Source organism: Grammomys surdaster, unplaced genomic scaffold (genome assembly GCF_004785775.1).
Source record: "Grammomys surdaster isolate TR1022 unplaced genomic scaffold, NIH_TR_1.0 126391, whole genome shotgun sequence".
Taxonomy (NCBI): Eukaryota; Metazoa; Chordata; class Mammalia; order Rodentia; family Muridae; genus Grammomys; species Grammomys surdaster.
Window position 1 is genome coordinate 5,688,793 of NW_021621185.1, and position 24,574 is coordinate 5,713,366.

The 24,574-nt window shown below is 42.0% G+C and overlaps 1 pseudogene; it reads left to right on the forward strand.

Moving 5' to 3' along the window:
- Positions 1–18,111: 18,111 nt before the first annotated feature.
- Positions 18,112–24,574, forward strand: part of LOC114614466 — a 117,740-nt pseudogene continuing 111,277 nt past the window's right edge.

Sequence of the window (24,574 nt, forward strand, 5' to 3'; positions counted from 1 at the left end):
GCCATCTGTAATGGGATCTGATGTCCTCTGCCACAAGCTGTACACACTCATCAGAAAAGTAGAAAAAACAATGACCACAGGAAATACAGCATCCAGCTTGCGTACAGCTTGTGGCAATATAAAAATGGTTCAGGCATTTTTGAGAGAGAGTTTTGAAGTTCTTTTTAATTTGAAGAGTGGGAAGACCCACAATTTTTTATTTTTTATTTTTTAAGATTTATTTATATAATTTACATAAATACACAGTAGATGTCTTTAGACACACCAGAAGAGGACATCAGATCCCATTATAGATGGTTGTGAGACACCATGTGGTTGCTGGGGATTGAACTCAAGACCTCTTATTCAGGTGCTCTTAATCTCTGAGCCATATCTCCAGCCCTTGAAGTTCTTTTGAAGAGAAGGAACTCATAAAACTAAAATAACAACAACAACAACAAAAACAAAACAAACAAAAGCGAACAAAATAAAAAACGAAAGAAAAGAAAAATCCCCCAAGACCAAAAACACAAAACAAAACAAAAACCCTTCTGTACAGCAAAGAACATCATCATTTAAGCATTTAAATGAAGATGAAGATGTACCATACAGAATTTGGGAAAGTGCCAAACTTGACTAGCTATATCCCTGACAGTGGGTTAGTGTTTAGAGTATACGAGGAATTAAAAAAACTAAACTTCAAAGAAAGAGACCACCCAATTAAACTTGAGGCATGTTCTCAAAAGAGAATCATCAGTGGCTGAAAAATATTTTTTAAATGTTCAACATCTTCAGTCAGAAGGAAAATAAAGACTAAGCCACACTAGATCTCAACTTACTCCAATAAGAATGGGCAGGATTCAAAAAAGATTACAAATGTTGACAAAGATACAGGGAAAGAGAAATACTTTTCACTTCACAAACTGGTTCAGCTGATGTGGAAATTAGTGTGAAGGTTCCTCAATCCCTCAAACTATTAATGATACTCTGTAATGTTTGCAGACAGGAGTCTAGGATTACTGTCCTCTGAGAGGCTGACTCAGAGAGCAGACACCCACAATCAAACAATGGATGGAGATTGGGGACTCCTATGAAAGAATAGGAAGAAGGGTTGCAGATTTTAAGGGGATAGGAACCCCACAGAAAGACCAACAGAGTCAACTAATCTGAATTCTTGGGCTCTTAGAGTCTGAATCACCAACCAAGGAACCCACACAGGCTGGACCTAGGCCTTCTCAAACATATGTAGCAGATGTGCAGCTTGGTCTTCATGTGGGTCCTAAACAAATGGAGGAGGGGCCATTTCAAAAGCTGTTGCCTGTATATGGGATATATTCTTCTAGATGGGCTGCCTTGTTAGTAGAAAAGAAAGCACCTAGCCTCCGGGAGACTTGATGTGCCAAGTTGGGGGACTACCCAGGGGGCCTCACCCACCAAGGGGAGAAGGATAGGAGCAATGGAGGAAGAGTTGTGGGTAGGGTGGTCAGGAGGTGAGCAGAGAGTGGGATATAAAATCAATAAAATAATAATAGTAGTAATAATAAAAATAATAATAAATGTGCTGAATACCAAATAGTCTAGAGGTAGATCTATCACATGACCCAGCTCTATCAGTCCTGGGCTTCTACCAAAAGGACTCTGTGTAGAGATACTTGCTCATTTATGTTAGTTGCTGTTCTGTTCCCCATAACCAAGAAGTGGAATGAGCTTGGACCTCTGTCAACGGAGGAATGCATAGCAAACCATTACAATTTGTACAACAGGCTATTACTTGGTTATTAATCAAAACAGTATTATAAAAATTACAGGTAAATAAACCATTCTCAGTGATATAATTATTGATCATTGAATTCCCATCAGCCATAAAGAAACTTATGTTTACACAAATATTTGGATCTCTTATAAGCACCACCTGTCAATAAAAAAGTTGATGAACAATGACCTGAGGCAGGAAAGAGGAGATGGGACATTTGCATGAAGAGCGATGATTCTGGGAAAGAATAAGAGATACAAAGAGAGCCATGGGGGACTAGATGAGAGACAAATGAGGAGACAGACATAAACCAGCAGCTAGATGAACTCAGAGAGACGCTGATTGGGACACTGAGGAGACCCAAGGATGAAAGCAGACTGGGACGGAAGGAGAAGCAAGTAACCAAGTGGTAGACACACAATAGTCTACATGGTTGAATAAGTTAAGAGCTAGTCAGGGAATGAGCCAAAGCTTATGACCTAGGCATTTAGTAATAACTACTTAGTGTCACAGACATCATTTCGGGAGCTGGGTCTGGGAAAGGAAAAACAGTTAAAAATTATTTAACAATGATCTACTGAGAGCCGGGATCACTGTTGGTGGGGTTATCTTTTGGTTGGTGGTCCTATTGCTAGATAGTAGGCTGAGCTAGCCATGAGGGGCAAGCCAGTAAGCTGTCTCCTCTATGGCCTGTGCATCAGCTCCTGCCTCCAGGTTTACCTCTTGAACAGTCCTTGCTTCTCTTTATGATGAACTGTGTTGGGAACATGGAAGTTGACATAAATATTCCCCCCACCCCAGGTTGCTTTTGGTCATGGTGTTTTATCACAGCAATAGAAACTTTAAGAGAGTAAGAGTGACTTACATAAAATGCATTTGACCATATCATCTCTAAACTGAAGCCTTTAATAGTTTGTTCATTACGGGACAAACTGGACTTTTAATTGTTATTACAGGACAAATTGGACTTTTCTGATGTTTTGACTAAGGATGTTTCCTGATGTTCTGGTCTCTCCAGTCTAATCCTTCTCCATGGCCTGTTTGACAAATGGTGCAGATGCCCGTCTCCATGACATCATTTGTGCCTGTCCTTCAGTTTTATCGTGGTCTTTTCTTAGAGTCCTTTATACACAGGCATACACACTATTTTACAACTGTGAAGATTCAAATAACACTTGATGGTTCCAGGAAATGGTCTTCTCAGATCCTCTTAGGTTAAGCCTGTTTCCCTTTCCTATGCTTCTTAAATTGGTCTACTAATTTCTATCTTTGGTTTTATTATGTCCCTATTCATGAGTAGAGAGGTGGATAGAATTATCTCAAAGTCCCTCAAGATTTATTTTTAATGAACCTGTAAGGTATGCTATCCAACATCATTTATTCTTCATTTACTCAAATTAAACACTAGTTAATTGCTCCTGCATGGTGTTAGGGATAGATTATATACATAAGTGAATCATGAGTTTGTTTTCTTTGTGTCAAGCTATACAGTATGCATTGTTACATGTTTCCAGATGGGAAAGTGGCACACAGTTCTACTGAGTAAATTAAGTTTCTTTTTATCCTTTTATTGAGAATAGATTTTTGTTCATGTAATATATTCTAATTACATTTTCCCCTCTCCCAAATCCTCCCAGTTTCTCCTCACCTTGCCTCCCATCCAGATACATACTCTTTCTGTTTCTCCTGAGAACACAAACATGCATCTAAGGAATGATAAAATAACATAAAACAAAAATAAATAAATAAATAAATAAATAAATCAGAATAGGACAAAACAGCAGAAAAAGAGCCGAGGGGGGGGGCATAAGAAACGCATGCCTACACTCAAAGGAATCCCATAAAAACATAAAACTGGAAGCCATAATATATACACAAAGGACCTTTAAGTGAAAACACCAAATCAAACCAGCCAAACAAAAACCCTGACACAACATCATGTCATGGTTGTGGTTCCATGAAGACATGAAACCTCCAAAGAGACCTCTGACTTTGCTTTCTGTTGGCTTTTATTGCCAGGCATATGGCCTACCTTTTAGAGTGGTTTGTTTCTCCAGTGAATCTCCCATGCTGGGGGGAAACCTTTTCATTGTAGGGGGTTATCATTTGGAGATAGCTTCTGGGTTAGAGATGGCTGTGTGTGTCTACTTCTCCTCTTTACTTTCAGACCCCATCTGGGGCAGACCCATGCAGGCCCTGTGCATGCTCAGTCTCTGTGAGTTCATATGTGCATTGGTCCTGCTGTGTTTAGAAGGCCTTATTTCCTTGGTGTTGTCCATCCCTCTGATCCTTACAGTCTCATCTGCAACATTCCCAATATCTTGAGGGTAAGGATTTGATGGAGATATAACAGCTGTCTTAAGTGTTGTTAGCAGGAAGATGGGTCCTGTAATGTACTCTGCTAGTGTGCATTCTCGAAGGGGCCCCTGTGTGCTGTGGAGAGACTCTTGTGCACTACAGAGATATTCCGTGGCTGACATTCTTATCCTCCTTAAAAGTTTGAGAATACATAGACTCTAGACTCTCAGAATAAGCATATGCTGGCTAGTTCATCTTAAATATTCAGTAGTAACTTCAGATACACAGTGAGGTGTTTGTAATTCTGACCTTTCTTAGTGATGCTATGCACTGTAGAATGGAAGAATGTTCTGGAACCCAAAAATGCTTGTTTTCTGTCATTACAGAGTCATGCTGGTAGATATTCAACAGTTTTTCCCACCATATATTGGTTCTAAGCATCATTTTGCTTTATTGCTATTTTGGCCATAAATGATTAGGAACTGTTATTGTAAAGTGTAGGGCTGTATATGACTCAAAGCTCTTGGTATGGTGCCTGATCCTTTGTAATATTAAACAATCAGTGTACAGAACAAAAAAAGGGTGTCTGTGCAGTTTTGTTTGATATCAAAAGACCCTTTGGAAGACAAATTGAAGAAGCAATGCAGCTTTTTTTTCTTTTCTTTTCTTTTTTTTTTTGTAATATGACAAAGAGCTAATTCAGAGTGTTTAACAGAAACTCACACAAGCACAACCCATTCAAACAGCCTTTATATTCAATGTAAGGAAAAAAAACTCGCATCTTCAAATCCTATGAGCTCAGCTTTTCCTGGTTTCAACGGGAGCTATACATTCAGAGCCAAGGGCTAATTCTGGCCTATGTGTTTCCCCAATATATTCTCTTGGGTAATCATTTTAGCTTCAGCAAAGTGTCTCCTCAAGCTATTATAGCTAGTGTTTGAAAGCTGAAAGCAATGCGAATAGGCCAAAATCTAAATCAATATTCTACACTACAAATAAAGACAAGGGAGCTTTAGGCTCTGGAAACCCTGCATTTGCTCCAGTTCCATGGTAGGCAGGTCAAGGCAGTTTCACAGGAATTTAAAAATAAAAGGACCTCTAAAAGAAAAACAGAGATGATAACAGAACTATTCTCTATCCCTCAGTGAGAAATGACTGGCTAGGTTTCCCGTCAAGACACTGGGATCAGGAAGGGAAATACCATCGTGTAGTGTGTCAAGTGAGCACCGGAGGGCAGACAGACTTGAGATCAATAGCCATGGAGCTTTATCTTCTGCAATGCTAAGTACCTAAACAGAGTCTGTATTGACTTTGTTTGGCTTGTAGATGAATTACTTACTTTTTGGTGGTAGTTTATGTGGATAGTGAGTGGTGTGAACACTCACCAGACATAAGCCCCATCTGTGTTAGTTTGTGAGAAGGCATCTGGGCTGGATCTCAGTACTCTGGGATCACTCATTATTCTTGCTCAGTTAGTCTCTGACTGTTCTAGGTTTAAACTGATGACTTGAAGGACACATTACATTACAAGAACATCCAAAGAGAAAGTTCAATGGAAGCCCAACTTATTTGTAATGCTTCACTTCACTATAACAACAATTTCAAGTGTTATAGTAGAAACTTAGGCTCAGGATGATCAGTTCTATTTAGTGTAAGGGAATTTGTTCTCTCCTTTCACCATGTGGACCTGGGGATCAAATTTAGGTCAGCAGGAGTGGTGATAAGAGCCTGTAATCAATGGGTAACCCCAGCAGCCCATCACTCAGTTCAATGACTGAAGTGTCAAGAGAATTTTATTATGAGAAAAATTCACTTCTTGAGGTGAGCCCAAAACACATGTAGCAATAATGAAAGTAAGTAATTAAAATAGAGAATTATGTTCCAGAGTCTACTTTCCATGTATTATTTCCAGAATTTCTAGACCAGTTATAAAAAGACTTCACATTTTGTCCCTCAATGTGTTCCTAATATTAACCAAACTCCAAACAAAGAATTATTTGAAAAACTGAAAAAGGAACGTTCATTGGAAAAAAAACTAGGAAGTCTAAATTACATGGTAATCACTCTTAAACACACAATAGTTCTTACATATCTTTGATACACACACACACACATACACATGCATGTTCATGCATACAAACATGAGTACACATGTACACATGTGCACATACATAAGGCACAGAAACACATGCATACAGGAACTAACAGGAAGAACACATAGCAATTGCACCTGAAGTTAGACAAGCCACCACAGTGTCAGTACATGGTTCTTTTGTGGATGAATGAGGGTTGCTAGGCCGCTGCAAGATGTCAGAACTTCCCACATTCCCTGTCTGTTTCCTTTCTGTCCTTTCTCTTTTGTGGGAACTATACATTTGCTGAATGTCATGGCTTTATCTTGAGATTTTAATAACATTATCCAGCAAGAGAATGCATATGAAAGTTCCTAACAGTGGGAGCCATTTTTCATTCTGGTATCATGTGTCATGTTTTTAGTTTAAATGTAGTCCTTATAAAGGCTAAGCAAACATGTAAGAGCCCATTAGACATACTTGTTGCTATGTTATGAAGAAAAGCATGTAAATAGAAGAAAATCAAATTCCAAGATAGTACATGTCCAAAATAGTAAAAATTTAGTAATTAGTTCATGTATAATTCTCTATGTGTGGCTACCATTGTTATTAAGATTTACATTCAATTAATCTGGACCCCCGAGATCTTCAAACACTGGACTACCTACCAGGCAGCATACACCAGCTGATATCAGGCCCCCAACACATACAGCAGAGGACTGCTGGGTCTGGGTTCAGTCAGAGAAGATGCACCTAACCCTCAAGAGACTGGAGGCCCCAGGGAGTTTAGAGGTCTGGTTGGATGGGGGTTGGGTAGGGACATCATCGTGGAGATAGAGGATGGGGAGGAGGTATGGGATGTGGAACAATCGGAGGGTGGGGGATTGGGGAGGGAGTTGAGAGGGAATAAAATCTGGAGTATAAAATAAATAAATAAATGAATAAAAGACAAAAAGGCAAGAAATAAAACCAAAACCAAACAAACAAAAAACAAAAAAAGATTTACATAAATGATGGTGCAAGATTTTGATAGAAGGGAAAGCACTGATACATATGCGCAGTTGGTGAGCAGGTGGAAAGTACTGACTCACATGCGCAGTGGTGAGCCGGCAGAAATTACAGAAACAGGAAGGGAAGCACTACTTAGGCCATGGCATCAATACAGACAAATGTGCACCTCACAGGCAGAGGGGAATTCGCCTGACTGATTAGCGTGGCAGCCAGGACAGCGTGTTTTCAGAAACTAGTGACTATGAGAACCACGGTTGAAATTGGTATGAAGGGGGTCTCTCTCTGGAAAATAAAACAGTAAGCTATATAGTTTGGCAGTTCTTGGCAAGGTAACTAACCCAGTGAATGGAAATTTCAAGTTTCCAAAGAGAAACATGATTCTGAAAGATACATTTTAAACACATATAACAAACATGTAGTCAATGTTCAGAAACGAAGGCAAAATTAAGATCAGAAAGGCAGTGAGGAGGGTTCGGGTATTGAGGCTATGGAAAGTAAAGACTAGACTGACTTCTGCTCTGTGCAAACATCTCCAGAGTTCTGTGTCAGCAAATGCAAAATTTCCTGGCAGTCAAAGAAATTCATTAGTCTCAGCTGCTTCAAATCAAGTTCCTTAAGTTCCTCCTGTAGGGAATGCACATGCATCCCCACTGGTGACTGAAGAGATGAAATGATTGCAGAGAGCAGGTCAGCTGAAAGGGAGAAGTGCAGAGAGAAGAGCAGATGTTCAGTCCAGTCCTTCCAGAATATAGGAACAATGAGTACCTTCTCTAAGCGGCAGCCGGCCTCCATCCCAGGGTTTTGGAGACTAACAAAGCTTGTCTTAGCTGGGACTTCTGGACCTGCCTTACCATTGCTTACCATGGATGGGACTGAATTCTTGGATCCTTAGGTGGCTGCTTGCCATGGCTGATGACCTTGTGACAACTTACTTGAGGGGTGACAATCATTCTCCCAGCTAAGACCGTGGTTGGCTTGCTGCATATTGCTTCTTATTTACATTCAAAGGGCTAGACCCCAGCCCCAAGCCCCCAGAGGACTTGCTGTAGAACAGAGGGATTTTACCAAGCAGAGACTATCACTTTTCTAAAACCCCAGTGAAGTTCAGGATCTGTAGCCGTCTGAGTGTCTTTCTGCTGGTATGTGTAATACTCTTTGTGGCTCCCCTCCCCCACCCCCGCCTCAACTTTTAATGCTGCTCACTGCTCTTAAATGTCTCTTTAAGTCAAGATGTTTAGACAACAGTGGAGCTGGCAGACTATGACATTATATGCTGTATTATTCATTGTTTGGTGACTAGACTTCATATCTGTGGTAAAAATAAACTTGATGCCTCTCAGTTCATTTCAATCCATTCAGTGCTTTCCGGAATTGTTTCCTATAATAGCGGGGGTGGGGGTTCATTCATGAACTCTTATCAGATACTTTAGGAGAAGACTGAATGGAAATTTCAATTTGCTAGAAGTGTCACAGTTGTCTTAGGGTAAGACATTAAGAGTCACTTTTCTTCCAAATAGAGATTTTTCTACCTAATTCTTTGGTGGTCATTTTTTATGCTGGTAAACCTCATGTTGTCCCTATACTTGTGAAGATGGACAAATCGATTTCCGGCCATACTAGTTCCAACTTTACTTCGTAAGTGTACCAGTAGGTGTTGCTGTGTTAGCACTAATGTTGACTCTGCACAAACTTAGCTGGTCACTTTGTGGTGAGAAGCTTCCTCAACAACCTCAATGTGTACGTTCTGTCCTGAGGTCAAACGCTGGCACTGCACGTGGAAGGCCTGGAGAAACAGTCTGCTAAGGAATCAGAGTTTGAGTAACAAGAGGGTCTTTCTCTTCCTGTGTCAGTTCTTATAGGATGTGAAAGATGAGGGATCCAAAAGTGAATGCCCCTGTGTCTGGTATAAGTTCCAGGTACAAACAATGTTTGAGACACTTATGTCAGACAAACAAAGAACACTTGCAAGGGCCCATGTTCAACTGTCCAAACAGTCTTTGTCCTCGTGTGTTTATGCTGGAGTATGCTCATGATCCCAGATGTGGCTGCAACAAATGATCTTCCCATGTCATTGCTATAGCATTGACACCTCTACTGCCTATAGGGTGGAAACAGCAAGCACAATTACTTTTACTTAAATTTCCTGAGGAAACTCCCTGAGACATAGACCAGTGAAATATTTGTTATGTCTATATTTAGAGTGTTGCAGTTAAAGATATCACAAACATTTATCCACAGCCCGTAACCCAGGTTTCAGTGTGTGCATTGATGGGGTGAACACAGCTTGTGAACTCTAGGCTGCCTTTGTATCTGAAATTTCATTTGTTAGGTAAACATGGAATATTTAACTGTGAAAATACCAACTGTCAACGCATATTTTATCCTTTTTAATGTCTAACCACAGCACAAACATGCACACTTCAAATTGAAGACCATTGCTTGAGCCTGAGCACATGGTGTCCATAACAGGAACTGTGTTCTGGCCTATTGTGCAGGGAAAGGCACTGAGCAAAGAGAAGAAGAGGCAAAATTTTCAAAGGAGAAGAGAGACAATGCTAGGAGGAACAGGAAGAACAAAGGGCAATGGGAAGCTGTTAGAGTTTTGTTTGCACAGTTGCAACAACTCAGACACAGGAAGCAACAATAGTTTATTGAGCCTTTAACCCATAAGAAAAGATTGCATGAGTCAGAAAGCATGTCTGTTATTTTATAAATTACTTAGTGAATATTTTAAAATAATCCTTATAAAGAATGAAGTCCTTCTGTTGTAGAAATCTCCTAGCACTTTGTAAATAGCAAAGCAATACAGCGCTGTGAAAAGTAGTTTGTAGTTAAGTAAATAAAGCTGACCATCTTTATATATTATCTTACAACAGATTCTATTGATTTTTGTAGTCATGTGATTTTGATCTGTGATCTTTCCTTAGTCTTCTACCTACTGCCCCTACTTCCTTTTCCTTCTCTTCAGGCATCCTTGGCTCTGCATTTCTCAGTGGTGACATTTGGGGGCAATATCAGTTTATGCTGCATAGTGGAAGGATATTTTAGAAGGTGAAGGAAAAGCACCAGGCGAGCTCTCTCCCTGTAGAGTTTCATTACTGAAATGTGCTGAAGTCATGGGTGGTGAGTCGAAAATGTGGGGCTGGAGATTGGTTGGTAATCAGCTCAATGTTTGTCGTAACTGGAGATGTAAGTCTCCTCATTCCCGGAACCATCCCGTGGAAGCTCACTTTAATTCAACTAAATGGGGCTTGATACAGAGTTTACTCCCCTGCAATTTGGTTTCTTCCCCTCTGGCAAATTCTTAATCAGAATTTCCTACTATTTAGTAACTAAATTAAAATCTGTAAATTGTAGGCAACTTCATGTAATGCAATGATACATCCATAAGCATAGAGGCTATATGGAACATTCTATATAATGGATATTCTAATACACTAATAAAAGAGTTAAAGTTTTTTATAGTGGAATATTTTTAGATATAGCAGCAAAGCATAAAGGAACACTTTATTTCTGAAGAAAAGACTTAAAGGTAGATCCCTCTTTTTTTTTCTCCCAAGAAAGAGTTGATTTAAAAAAGAGTTAGGTGAAAAATACTCACTCAGCAATAAATAATTGAATTTATAAGCTGGAAGCTTGGTGTGCACCCAGTGCTTTTTTGAGCTTCTCACATCACAAACCTTATTTCATTTAATCCCTACAGCAATGTAATGAGGCAGGCTTGCTGTTCCTCACTTCCTGCATATCAGAGATCCAAGAGTCAGCTAGGTCAACTATGTCACCCAGCATTACCCACCAGTCTGCTTGGCGCTGGGCTTCAGTCACTCCAGGGCTCTCCATAGTGCTGTGCAATGTAGAGTTGGTATGCATTTATGTGTTTAGCTTTTATTAATTTTACTTCATTTGAGTTAAGTGTTCATTGGAAACTATGGTCAAACTGAAGTGATAATACATAGTTTAAGTCAATCTGCTTGCCCTAGAGGGACTTTTAACGTGAATTTCAGTGCCAATATGTGAAAATGTAAAACAATATGAAGAAAATTGAGAGAAGAATAAATAAGAACACTGAGGGGGAAATTCCTGAAGGAGAGTAAATTATATTCTGTATTAAAAAGGGCATAAAAGCTACTAAAATAGGAAAGCAGAAGAGCGTGGAAAGATTGTTATAAAAAGTAAATCCCTGACACAAAAAGCCAGGACACTATACCACTTGAATATTTCACAACAGCATATGCACACTGGAATCTTCTAGAGTACTTTCCTAAAATACAGATGCCTAGACATCATCTGACCAATTGTCAATTTTCTTTGCTACAGACATTTCTTTCAAATTCTGCAGGGAATTTTGTGGTACCACAGGGGCAGGGCATGGCACATTGAAGTTGTAGTGGCATGCTGGAGTTGAGGCCAAATAAGAGAAGAACTTGAGTGGTCACTATGTGGCCATAAAAGATGGCCAGGTTCTGCTGTAAGACTTAATAGAGAATGTAAGCATTAGAGACATTTCCAAGGAGATGTTCATTTAATCCTGCTAGTAAGAAGCATGATCATTTATAGGTTAGTTATCACAATGGAACATAAAAATTGAATAAAATCTAGTCTCCACTATTTTGAGTCTCATAAACAATAAATAGTAAGAGGCATAACAATAGCTGCATTAATCCGTATCTTTGTTGAAGAGCCTAAAGAACAGTCAAAATGCCAATATTATGCAGAATCATTCTACTCTTAACTGAGAATAGCTAATGATGTCACGTGGCGATAATCCTTTTACCTGAGGTGAGATGAGAGTATTGATGGAAAAAGCAATGGCATTTGAAGGGCCTGAGGTGAAAGGGAGTGAGAGGCTAAAGGTGGAGAGGGGGAGGGAGGTGGGGATGGAGCCAGCATTGTGAATGTTTAGGCTAGAGTGTGGTGACTTTCACTGGAAAGTTGACTTGGGACCCTCTATTATCCTGTCTCCAAGCCATTTTTGGGAAAACTTAATTCCACTATGATAATACTTAATTTAACACATGTATTCCAGCACTTATTAGTTCTACTAGCACTCTACACATGGCTAGTTGTCTTTTATATTGTGAGTTTCTTGAGGAAAGACCCACTTAAGTGATGATTAACCCAAGGCAGACACAGATGTATGAGATGCAAAGTAGATTAGCTTGTCTGTGGCATAGTTTAATTTATTTTAAAGTTCAAATCATTAAACTTGAAAGTATAACACTAAGCCTATATATTCCAGACTTACTGCTCTAGTTCAGCCTTGCATAAACCCATGGGGCAAACATTGTTATTTCTGTTGTAGATAGGGAATCAAGGCTTTCACTGACTGGCACCTGATTAAAGTCACACAGTCAGTTGTTCAACTCTGAACTCTCATCATAACTGATTCCTGGCACAGCAGTGGCTCTTCTGTGTTTTGCAAATGACAGAGTCCCCTGAAGACCCAGCCTGACAGTGTTAGGAAGGAAAGCCAAGGGTGCCCAGAGTCATACATTTTTAATGGGTACCTAGTGACGTTAACAAGAAGCTAGTATTGACAATTGCTGCTCTGGATTGTAGGGAGCCTTGACTACCAATGCTGCTTTATTTTGGCACCAGTTCAGATGTGACAGGAATATTGATGGCGGCACTTTATGGTTCTGAGATAAATATGCATTTGCAATCTTGCTAGACTGGATGGATTAGAGAACTGGGGATAGTGAAACCTGCATCTTGGGGCTGGGAGATAGCTTGGTAAAGTGTTTGCCATATCGACATGAAGACCTGTGCTTTCTGCCAAGAACCCATGGCAAAGCTGGTCATGGTGGTGCTTGCCTGTAAACTCAGAGCTGCAGATGCAAAGACAGATCCTATTTCTCCTAGCCTCTAGCTAACCCAATATTCAGTTCCATGCCAAGAGAGAAATTCAGTCTCAAAAACCAAAGTAGACAAAGTAGACTGCACCTAAGGGATGAAACCTCAGGGTCATGCGATGGCTGATCCTGGTTGTCAACTTGAGAGGATGTGTAATCAACCCAAAGGTTGATTACACATCCTCTCTGGCCACTCCTGAAATGAACTTTCTTGATCGTATAATTTGAAGTCAGAAAAATTTCACTAAATATGAGCTACACATTTCAGTGTCAGCCAAGATAAAGCATGAGAGAAGACTTTCCTTCCTTCCTTCCTTCCTTCCTTCCTTCCTTCCTTCTTTCCTTCCCTTCTATTCTAAATTTTGGTTTCCCACTTTCAGTTAAGTTGTTAAATTCATATACTATATTGCTGCTATTGCTTTATTTCTTCGCTGACATTAGAATCTGCTTTTTCTGGCTTACAATGTAGACTGAAGACCAGGAATTTTCCAGGCCTTCAGTTCTAGATTGAGACTTCTGAGGAATTCAGAATCCTCTAGAGAACCCTAACACAGTTGACTTCTGGCTGCTATCGATATGTGCATATGCATGAATGTCCTTGCTTAAATGCACCCGTTCCCCCATTATCAACTAAGAAAGTTGTATCTTTCCTTATTTGGCATTGTGTACATCCAGTTTGAAAATCAGAACTCCCATAAAGGTTTGCTTCTATGGAAGTGGGATGTGCTATTTGGCCATCCACAAAACCTTCAGCCTCCTACTGACCTCAGAAACTTGAGCTGCCATTTCCTTCAGGTTTTGTTTTGCTTTGGCACTCTGACAAGCCAAGTTTTTGCACCAGGCCTGAGTCTTCCCAAGGGTTTTCCCCTGTTAGGTCTCCTCAGCTTTTTCTGATGTGTGCTCTCATATTCTCTTCCTTGCTGAATCACATTCATGTTGCTAATTTTTTTACTATAAACACTAGGAGGTAAAAACTAATACTCACAGGATATATTAACTACTTTTTGCATCATGGGAAAAACACTCAGTGAGAAATAATTTAAGGAAGAAGAATTTAGTCTGGCTCACAGTTCAAGGAATACATTCCATCATGGCATTGAAGACACAGTGGTAGAGGCTAGTGGTCAGCTTGCTACCTTGCATCCCGAGGAAGCAAAGAGTAATAAACGCTGGTGCTCAGCTAACCTCAGCCTATAGAATAGTTTCACCTGTAGTTAAGGTAGGTCTTCTCATCTCAAACAACAAAATCTAGATAAGCTCTAATAGGCATGCTCAGAGACTTGCCTTCTAGATGATTCTAGAGACCATCAATTTGCTAGTCAATATGAACTGTCACAAGTCTACTCCTTGTCAACTTGATGGAATCTCTATAGGTTTGTGGCCATCTCTTAACACACAATTCATTCAGTCCAACTTCATGATATCTCTTATTCTTCAACAATTCCAATACTTTTTAAATGTATAAGACACAGCTATCTTTGGAGATACAGTTCTTAATTGTGAACTCTTAATACATGCTACCTATATACAATTGCAAAGAGTAACTATTCTCATTCCAAAATGGAAAGATGAGGAAGAACATTGAATGATCAGACAAAAACAAGGTCAAAACACAGCAGGGAAAAAAACAATTTTTGCAGCTTCATATCTGGCTTTTGGAACTCATGATGGAGTCATCAAGGTTTCATAACACTTGAGTAGTCCCACTCCTCCAGCTATGATACCTGTGTCTCCCTTCCATGGTGATGGCTTTCCTCAATAGATGCCTCATTAATCTAGCATATCCAGGATCCTCAGATGCCTGTTGCATCCAAGTTTCACTCACTGTCCCCTTAGAGCCTCATTGAGAGCTTCTGACTCTGCAACAAAATAGTTGACCTCAGCGGCTATCTGGAACCATTGTATGAGACTCTATGATGCCCTTCTGCACATTTAATGCCTTTAAAATGCCTTTCATGCCTGTAAAAATTCTAATTATGGAGATGCTGCTGCCAACATCTTCTGACAGCCTAAGATGGATTCTGCTCCTTTGGACTAAAGTTGAATCAGACTTTGTGGCCTGACCCTGGAAGTAAGAGTTCCTAGATAGTTCCTTTCCAGGATCAAGAAATTCTGGTATTTGGTTAGTAAGATTCTTCATTGAGGCTCTCTCTTTTCTAATGAATTTGCATTTTTAAATGATGGAGCCATTGGTGGGTTAGAATTTCCCCTCAGTTCATCTTTTATGTTATGCCAGTGTAAAACACTAAATTATCTTTTAAAGGCACTCATCTTCTTAACAGTTATAGTAACTTTTCATTTGCATCTCCTTGTCTAATCCAATCCTCAAACTGTTTTCACACCTTTCCTTTTTTCTTACCTTTCTGTAGAGTCTGTGTCTCTCTCACGTAGACCTGGATGAGAGCAGTGAGCAGGAATCGCAGCATAGATTAACTGGTGTCCAGCTGTGAAATTTCTTCCAACAGGTAACTGTTATTTAAAACCTCTTCCTTACTCAAGTTTTCAGGGAATGGGTAAAATGCTATAAGAGTATTTTCTAACATATCACAGAAGTGATCTTACTTATTTTATGAAGTCCTTGCTTTCTTTGTAAGCCTCTTGAGCTGGGGACTCTCTGTTGACATTTCTCCCAGCATCCTGTCTCCAATAGCCTGTGCAGACAATATTCAAAGGATTTTCTAGTCCAAAGAAACTTCCATACTTCTTCCATACTTCTCTGACAAATTATTTCCAAAGACCCATGAAGGTTTATCATAGGAATGTCTCCATGCTCACCTTTTGTCACCTTCCCAATTGTTGGAGCAAAATAACTGCCAAGAGGGAATTTAAGGAAGCAAGGCTCCATTTTGGTTTACAGCACAATGGAACAGTTTTTACCATGGCATGGGGGATATGGTTAGACGAGGAGCAGACCAACTGGTCAACGTGTGTCCGGTCAGGAAGCAGGTGGATCTACCAGTCTGCTTGTTTTCCTACTCAGTCCAGGACCCTAACTCATGAAATAATGTAATCCATAGTTAATGAAGGCTGATCATTCCACCTCAATGAGCCCAGTTCTGAATAATCTCCCACAGGCATACCTAAAGACTTGCTTGCTAGGTGGGTCTATGTCTTGTCAAGTTGACAATCAACATTATCCATCACACATAGTAATAGTGGAAAAAGCGTGCATGCACATGCACACACACACAACCACACACACACACACGCACACACACACACACACACACAGACACACACACACACACACATTGGTAGAAAAAAATCTCATTGATTTCTTTCCTGCTCAGTAGTTTTTCTTTCTTAGATGAAGTACTTTACCTTAGAAGCTGTGTGAGTGTTGAGAAGGTCCTGGTTGCCAAGCTGTAAAGTCATTTGCTTCTTTCCCTGAGAGAAAGCTATGTATATTCTCATTTCCTTCATAGAGCTCCTCTATATAAAAATCAATGTATTTTATAAAATCAGTCTTTATTACTCTGATATGAATATTAATTGGTCACAAAATAGCATTTTTCTCATTTTATAATCTTCCACAGGTTGTGCTATTGCACACCAATCTTTCCTACTGCTTCTGCTCTCTTTTAATGATAATAAATTTGTTTTTCAAGTCCCTAACCAAAGTAGGAATTTAAGAAAATCTTTTAAGATATGTGATTCTCATCATTGGAGTGAACAACTATTTGACTGGATTTAAGGCCCACTCTATGATATGAAACTCATGCCTGATACTGTAGAGTGAAAAATTATAGATGTTGGGTATATAGAATCTTTTTTAGACATATAAAATAGTCTTTAGGCTTTCTTTATAAGGACATGGAAAATTTTCTGAGAAACAGAGCCATGAAACAAGTTAAGAATGTGGACAGGCTAGTTATGGGAACTGGCTAGAATGTAAGTTAGCCAGCTGGGAACCAAGCTGAGAACCAAGCTGGGAACCAAGCTGAGAACCGCAGTGACAGGGCAAGGCTGAAGTGACAGGGCAGGACCACATTCTTGAGAAAGATAAGCGTACAGAGAGTTTTCACCTGATCCTGACTCATGTAGGTTGGGTTCTTTTAGAATGTTCTGCTATTTTTATGTTATGCCACCTTAACAACTCCTCATCCCCCTCCCCATTCCTTGGTTTGTGGTTTTTCCCCTTAAAAACCCCTCTCAAACTGGCTGTCGGGGTCCATTCAGCTCCTGCGTGGACATACGAATTGACCGGCAGCTAGCTGTCACATGCCCGAATAAACCTCGCTTTTGCTCTGGTACACCGTGTCTCTAGCAGATTACTGGGTGGTCGCGACTTTCTGAGACTTGAGTGAGGATCTTCCCTCTGCGGAGGTCTTCATTGGGGGCTTGTCCGGGATTTGGGACCACTCTGATCTCTGAGACCCCACTGGGAGGTAAGGGTACCACGGTTTTGTTTGTGTGTCTGTCTCATTCTGACATCTGGTTTAGAATTCTAGAAAGTGCACTTCTGTGGTTTGACTTGGCAGCTGTTTCTGTCTCGTAAGAGACAGCAAACCGTTTTTGTCTTGGTAGGAGGTGAACGGGTGACCAGCAGACGTGCTAGGAGGGTTACCACTACCACAACCTGGGAGATGTCCCAGGTAAGGAGGGACCCCAAGGATGCCTGGTGGGTGCCCGTCTGGAGGCCAGGGAGGACATGGTGGTCCTCTTGCTGGAGGAGGTGTGAGAGACCTCCTGGCCATCTGTTTTTCTGTATTGGTGTTGGCTTTCTCGGTTGAGACGGTTAGTCTCTTTGTGTAGTTGTTTTGTCTGTGTTTTGTGTTGCTTGTTGACAGTTATGGGACAGACTGTAGTGACTCCCTTAAGCCTGACTTTAGACCACTGGACAGAGGTGAGAGACAGAGGCAATGAGTTATCAGTTAACATCAGGAGGGGACGTTGGCAGACTTTCTGTGCCTCAGAGTGGCCAAAACTTGATATGGGATGACTACCTGAGGGGACTTTTGACTTGACTACTATTTCTGCAGTAAAAGCTACTATTTTTCAGGAAGGACCAGGGTCACATTCTGATCAACAGCCATACATCGTGGTTTGACAGAACCTGACCCAGAATCCCCCTCCATGGGTGAGACCATGGATTAAGAAACAGCCAGGCTCCCGAGCCCTGGCTCTCTGCAGTTCCGGGCCTAAAATGCCCAAACCCAAACCAAATCCGGACTCAGAAAGTAAACCCTCAGGTCTGCCTAAGATCTATCCCACAGGCTCCCCTGGCCCCGGCACCGAGTCCAGAACCACAGGGAACAGCCGAGGGGGGGCCGGCAACTGGCACTCGGAGCCGGAGAGGGTTGAGTCCTGAAGGACCTGACTCCACTATTTCTCTACCCCTCCGAGCTGTAGGTCCGACACCTACTGGGCCGAATGCAGACCAGTTCCTACAATACTGGCCCTTTTCTTCATCTGATCTGTTTAACTAGAAAGCTGATTATCCTACTTTTTCAGAGAATCCTACATCCCTGATTGGATTGGTGGAGTCCATAATATACTCGCACCAGCCCACCTGGGATGATTACAATCAGCTCCTCCAGACTCTCTTAACAGCTGAAGAGAAAGAGAGAGTTCTTCTGGAGGCCCGGAAAAACATCCAGAACACTATGGGACAACTTTTACAAAATCTAGCTCGAGCAGAGATTGATGAAGCTCTCACTCGGCCCCAATGGGACCACAACACAGCTTCAGGTAGGGAAAGGCTGTCCATCTACTGTCGGGCTCTGGTGTCAGATCTCAGAGGGGCTGCAAGACGCCCCACCAATTTGGCTAAGGTAAGAGAGGTTATGCAGGAGCCAGAAGAAGCCCCCTTTGTTTTCTTAGAGTGCCTCATGGAGGCATATTGCAGATATACTCCCTTTGACCCCACCTTAGAGGGACAGAGGGTGTCTGTCATTATAGCTTTTATTGGGCAGGCTACTGCAGACATTAGAAAGAAGTTACAGCATCTTGAGAGATTACAAGACCTCACAATCAGAGATATGGTTAAAGAGGCAGAGAAGATCTATCATAAGAGAGAAACTCAGGAAGAAAAGGCAGAAAGAGAGAAAAGAGAAAAGAGTAAAGAGAAAGATGAGAGACAGAGAAGACAGGAAAAGAATTTGACTAAGATTTTGGCCGCAGTTGTAGATAAGAGAAGAAGACAGGGAACTAAAAGAGTTAGGCAGACAGAGAACTTGGGTGAATATCGGAGGCAAGAGCCAAAGAGACCCAGAAGAGCCAGCCAAGCACTAGACAAAGACCAATGTGCCTATTGCAAGGGGAGAGGACACTGGGGTAGAGAGTGTCCCGCCAAGAAGAGACCTAAGGCTCTGGCCGTAGGTAGCAATGAAGACTATGGGGGTCAGGGCTTGGCCCCCCTCCCCGAGCCTAGGGTAACCCTGAAAGTGGAGGGGACCCCCATGGACTTTCTTGTCGACGCAGGAGCAGAATTCTCAGTGCTCAAGAAACCCCTGGGGAAGTTGAGATGTAAACAAACCATAGTTATTAGAGCCACTAGACTGAACTCATATTCTTAGACCACCACGAGAACAGTAGACCTGGGAAAAAGACAGGTGTCTCATTCCTTCCTAGTGAGACCTGAGTGTCCTACCCCTTTGCTGGGTAGAGACCCTTTAACTAAGTTAAAGACACAAATAAGTTTCACCCCCCAGGGGTCAAAGGTGACATGAGACACTACCAAATCCCAGTGTTAACACTCTCCCTGAAAACAGAAGATGAATATAGACTGCTTCAGTCTGACACTCAGGAACATCTTTCATCAGAATTGGAAATGGGACCCTGGTCCCTGTTTACTAAGGCCTGGACAGAGACTGGGGGAATGGAGATTGCCAAAAATGCACCCCCGATAGTCATTGACCTCAAAGCTGGTGCTTCTCCAATTGGGGTCAGGCAATACCCCATGAGCAAAGAAGCCAGGATGGAGATACGTCCCCACATTGAAAGACTATTACAACAGGGGATTTTAGTCCCCTGTAAATCTCCATGGAATACACCTCTATTGCCAGTAAAGAAACCAGGCACTGGAGACTACCGGCCTATTCAAGATCTCTGAGAAGTTAACAAATGGGTACTAGATATCCACCCTATGGTACCCAACCCCTACAACTTGCTCAGCTCTCTGCCCCCAGACAGAACTTGGTATTCAGTTCTGGACCTTAAAGATGCTTTCTTTTGTTTGAGACTTCATTCCCAGAGTCAGCCCCTGTTTGCCTTTGAGTGGAGAGACCCAAAGAACGATAAAAGCAGGACAGCTGACCTAGACGAGACTGCCCCAGAGATTCAAGAACTCTCCCACTTTATTTGATGAGACACTCCAGCGAGACCTGGCCCCTTTCAGGGCTAATAATCCTCAAGTGATTTTGTTACAGTACGTAGATGACCTTTTATTGTCTGCTAAGAGCCCCCGAGATTGTGAGAAAGGAGCAGAATGTCTCCTGGCTGAGTTGGGTAAGTTGAGGTATTGGGCATCTATGAAGAAGGCCCAGCTATGTAAGACTGAAGTGACTTATTTGGGCTACACCTTGGGAGATAGACAACGCTGGCTGACTGAGGCCAGAAAGCAGACAGTTATGCAGATCCCAACCCCAACTACCCCTCGCCAGGTAAGAGAGTTTCTCAGGACCACTGGGTTCTGCAGGCTGTGGATCCCAGGGTTCGCCACCTTGACGGCACCTTTATACCTCCTGATTAACGAACAAGGAGAGTTTACCTGGACAGAAGAACACCAGAAAGCCTTTGAGGCTTTGAAAAAGGCTTTATTAGAGGCCCCTGCCTTGGCTTTACCAGACTTGATTAAGCCTTTCACTCTCTATGTTGATGAGAGGAAGGGGGTGGCTAGAGGAGTTTTGACTCAAACCTTGGGACCATAGAAATGTCCAGTGGCGTATCTCTCAAAGAAGCTAGACCTGGTAACAAGTGGATGGCCTGTCTGTCTGTGGGCCATAGCAGCTACTTCTCTACTAGTGAAAGATGCTGATAAACTGACTTTGAGACAGAAATTATCAATAGTGGCCCCTCATGCTCTGGATGACTAATGCCAGAATGACTCACTACCAGAGCCTCCTCCTGACTGAATGTATAACCTTTGCCCCACTGGCTGTTTTGAACCCCGCCACCCTGCTGCCCAAGGCTGACAGCTCCATGATTCACCAGTGTGAAGAAATACTGGCTGAAGAAACGTCCAACAGACCGGACCTGACTGACAAGCCCTGGCCAGGGGTGAAGACCTGGTTTACTGATGAGAGCAGCCTTGTGGTTGAGGATAAGTGAAGGGTGGGAGTGGTGGTGGTGGATGGGAAAAAGACTGTGTGAGCCTCGGCCCTACCCAAAGAGATTTCAACACAAAAAGCTGAACTGGTAGCCCTGACTCAGGCCTTGAGGATGGCGGAAGGACAAGGGGTGAATATTTACACTGATAGCAGGTATGCATTTGCTACTGCTCATGTACATGATGCCATCTACCAGTGGAGAGGGCTATTAACTTCATCAGGAAAAGAAATTAGAAACAAAGAAGAGATTTTGAGCCTCTTGGAGACAAAGAAGGTGGCAATAGTTCATTGTTCCAGCCATCAAAAAGGGACAGACTATATTGCAAAAGGAAACCAGATGGCAGACCTGGAAACAAAAAAAGCTGCCCAAGGACCCATGATTTTAGCCATCAGAACCCAATCAAAGACTCCCAATCCCACTGAAGAACCAGGGACCAAGCCGGTCCTGTCTGAAGAAGAAAGCCTACAGTACCTATCTGGGATCCATCAGTGGAATCACTTGGGGCCCGAAAAGATGATAGAAATAGTGGCCCAGTCTCAGTATAAGATTCCAGGGTTGAAGAAACTAATGCACAGGCTAGTGCAAGAGTGCAAGGCTTGTGCTTTCACCAATGCCGGCCACCATCAGGAGATAAAAGGAACTAGACTGCGAGGAGATTGACCTGGTTCTTACTGGGAGGTCGATTTCACTAAAGTAAAACCTGCCAGATATGGTAACAAATATCTCTTAGTATTTATAGATACTTTTTCCAGATGGGTTGAGACATTCCCAACCAAAAAAGAGACTGCTACTGTGGTGGCTAAAAAGATATTGGAAAAAATCCTGCCCAGGTTTGGGGTACCAATGGTAATTGGGTCAGACAATGGGCCTGCTTTTATCACGCAAGTAAGTCAGGGACTGGCCAAACTATTGGGGTTTGATTGGAAATTATGTTGCTCATATAGACTCCAGAGTTCAGGACAGGTAGAGAAGATGAATAGAACCCTAAAAGAGACCTTAACTAAATTGACTATAGAGACCGGCAGGGGTGATTGGACAGCCTTACTCCCACTTGCCTTGTTCCGAATCAGGAACACGCCCGGAGTCCTGGGACTTACCCCCTTTGAGATTTTACACGGTTCTCCACCTCCCATTTATCAGACCCTTGAGAGTGCAACTCTCCCTGATGATGGTTATATCCCCCCTTTTCCTATTCTAGCCTGACTAAAAGCCTTAGAAACTGTGAAAAAGAAAATCTGGAGAACCATAAAGAACTCCTATGCTCCTAAAGAAGATCCAGTACCACGCCAGTTTGAGGTCGGAGACACTGTCCTGGTAAGGAGACATCAGATGGACAACCTTGAGCCATGGTGGAAAGGCCCGTACCTGGTCCTGCTGACAACCCCCAGGGCAGTGAAGGTAGATGACATTGCTGCGTAGATCTACACCTCGCACGTGAAAAGAACACCTCCGAACTCTCAACAAGATGAATAGACTTTAGAGTGGACTGGTAATCCTCTTAAGCTGCGCCTACGCTGTAGGCCCACAGATGATAGGGAATTATCCACACACTCCCCAAAAACTGACTTGGGAAGTCATCTCAATGACTGGAGAGGTAGTATGGTCCACCTCTAAGGTAGCCCCACCGTACACCTGGTGGCCCACTCTCACTCCCGATTTCTGCCAATTAGCAGCTGGATTAGACACCTAAGATATCCCTACCTCAGATCCTCAGAAGTTGCCCCTGGATGCAGGGTGGAGAATTTGCTCGGGAGGTAAATTTGGGTGTGGAGACCCAGAACGCAGATGTGAGCTAGAGAAATTAGATTTTTATGTCTGTCCCAGGGATGGTCAGGATCGAACAACAGCCCAGCATTGTAGAGACATAGAGAACTTATAATGTTCTGCTTGGGGCTGCAAAACAACAGGAGATACTTACTGGAACCCCAGCTCCTCATGGCACTGGATTGTAGTACGTAAAAATTATGCCTCTCCAACAGAATGTTTTAAGTAGATTACAGAGAACCTGTACAATTCAAGGTCCACCTGCATACCCTTAAATATAACTTTCACTGTCCAGGGGCGGACTGGGGATACAGTACAATGGTTGAAAGAGAGAACATGGGGCCTTAGATGGTATTTTCCAGATAAAATGACGAAGCACGATTTAGGTGCTGCTTTCACCATTCAGTTGAAGATAAAGAGTCCACCTGCTCAGCCTATAGGCCCTAACAGAGTGTTACCAGAATAAAAACCCCTTACAGTTGCCCCTGTGACCCTTTTAACAACTTCAGAACTCAAACACCATACTGAGTACCCTCTGGGTACTCCCTTGACCTCAACTCCTTCTCTCCCAAGCACTGGACAGAGGCTGCTAAGTCTGATCCAAGACGCTTTTACCATACTAAATGGGTCCCAACCCAATATGACTAAGTCCTGCTGGCTTTGCCTCTCTTCAGGGCCTCCTTATTATGAAGATATCACAACAACTGGGACCTTTAATAACACCACTAGTCATGATGCCTGTGTATAGAATAGTAAAAATAGACTTACCCTTACTGAAGTTTCAGGTCAAGGAGTTTGCTTGAGAAACCCTCCCGCTGCTTATACACATCTATACAATGAGACTCTTAAGAGTCCAAAGACCTCTGTCAACAGATTTTTAGTGCCTGAAATTGATAAATAGTGGGCTTGTAGTTCTGGATTAACTCCATGCATCTCCACCTCTGTTTTTGATGAGACCAAAGACTATTGTGTACTTGTTCAGCTAGTTCCTTGAGTCTATTACCACCCTGCAGATACTCTTGACCGCGAGTTTGAATACCCTATACGCTTCCGTAGAGAGCCCATTTCCTTAACCCTAGCTGTCATATTGGGGCTAGGAGTGACTGCAGATGTGGACACAGGAACTGCTGCATTAGTTCAGACCCCACACTATTTTCATGAACTGAGAGCAGCCATTGATGTAGATCTGAGGGCCCTAGAACAGTCAGTATCAAAGTTAGAGGAATCATTGACTTCCCTCTCTGAGGTTGTTTTACAGAATAGAAGAAGATTAGACTTGCTGTTTCTTAAAGAAGAGAGACTGTGTGCTGCTTTGAAAGAAGAATGCTGTTTTTATGTAGACCACTCAAGAGTGATTAAAGACTCTATGAATAAACTCAGAGAGAGACTAGATCAGAGACAGAAAGACAGAGAAGCACAACAGAATTGGTTTAAAAGTTAGTTTAATAGATCCCCTTGGATGACTACTCTGATATCCTCCCTTGCAGGCTCTCTTGTGATTCTGCTTTTACTTTTAACCATAGGACCGTATATTTTAAATAGATTAGTTGCCTTCATAAGAAATAGGGTAAGTG